Raw genomic sequence first — 1,627 nt, forward strand, 5'->3', positions numbered from 1 at the left:
AGGGACAGAGTTACCATTACAACCCCTTCACCCACCTGCCAGCTTCTTCAGCATCTGTGGACACTGGGAGGGGCTCATTTCTGGGTGGGGCAGCCCTGATCCTCAGTCTCCTCCACCTGCAAGGGCTGTGGGGGCCTGAGTGCCACCCATCCCAAAGCCTTCCTGGGAAACAGCCCTGGGCACACTTGCCTGGGATGAGAATCTGCTGATGTTGGCAGGGGCTGAGTGCTAAAGCATGGAGTTGGGAGAACTGATCTGGGGAGAGAACGCTGTTGGCTGCATGGATACAGCAGAGGGGACAAGAGGGAGGGGATGCATGGCTGGAAACGCCCCTAGAGAAAGTGTGTTCTGCCTGGAAAGTGAGGTGCCATTGTTGAGAGGCATGCAAGGGGTGTGGCCGCCACCACCACCACATGCCAGCTCTTGCCTCTGCCAGCACTGGGAGGGACTCCCAGCAGAGCAAGATGCTACACTTGGTTACAACTGCCTGCCAGTCCCCACCACTGCAGGCAACTCCTGCACACCCCAGTCTAAGTGTGCCCCAAGCAGCTGCTGCTTTCACTCCCTCTTGCCTGGGTAGGGGACAAAGGCCTGAGGGTGACACACATGCAGAGGTGGGGTCAAAACAAAAGCTGAGCCCCATGGTCTGTATGACTAAGGAAGAGGAACAGAAATCGTTGCATGCAGCTGCACAAGCCACAGATTAAATCTCCAAGATTGTCTGGATAAATCTTGTGTCTGTGGAATATCTGAATAGACAGTGAGTGTTCCCACAATTGAGACCAGTCTAACCTTTGCAACAGTGGACGTAGAGGACAAATACACGTGGGAATTGGGCCAGGTCAGAGTCTGAGCTGACCCCACAGTCCCCACAGCAAGTCCAGAGACCTACTTAGAGGTATTTGAAGGCCTCCTTGGGAGGCAGGGATTAGCTCTGGCTCACTGTGGGACAAAGACACTGACAGCAGAGTCCCGGGAAAATATTCTTATTACTGTTATTCTTTTTTTGTTTCATTTTGTTCAGTTGTTGGTGTTGTTGCTTTTATTATTTTTTATCTTTTATTTTTATTCTTTATATATATATTATATTTTTATTTATCTTTTTATTCTGTTTTTAGTTTTTTGTGGTTTTGTGGGATTTTCTTGTATTTTATTTTATTTTACTTTATTTTTTTCTTGGTTTTTATGTATATATTTTGTGTTTTCTTCACTTCTTTTATTGTTTGTTTGCATTCAGTTTTAATTTCATTTTGTTATTGTTACTTTAGTTCTTATTGACTGTTCTCATTATTGAATTCTTTGCTTGTTTGTCCTTTTGTGGTTTTTGTTTGTTTTTCTTCATTTTTTTATTTTTTTCTCTTCGCGTGTGTGTGTTGTGTTGTTGTTGCTGCTGTTTTGTTTCTTTACTCTTGTTTTTGACATTTGTCCTGGGTGTTGTTAGTCTGTCTCTTTTCTTCTTTTTTTCTTTTCTTTTCTTTTACTCTGGTCACATGGTACAGCTTGCAGGCTTTTGGTTCCCTGGCCAGGGGTTGGGCCTGGGCCTCCGGGGTGGGAGCACCGAGTCAAGGACATGGGACCAACAGAGAATTTCCAGGCTCAGGGAATATTAATCAGCATGCACACACCA

The sequence above is a fragment of the Lagenorhynchus albirostris genome, chromosome 10, assembly GCF_949774975.1.
Source record: "Lagenorhynchus albirostris chromosome 10, mLagAlb1.1, whole genome shotgun sequence".
NCBI lineage: Eukaryota > Metazoa > Chordata > Mammalia > Artiodactyla > Delphinidae > Lagenorhynchus > Lagenorhynchus albirostris.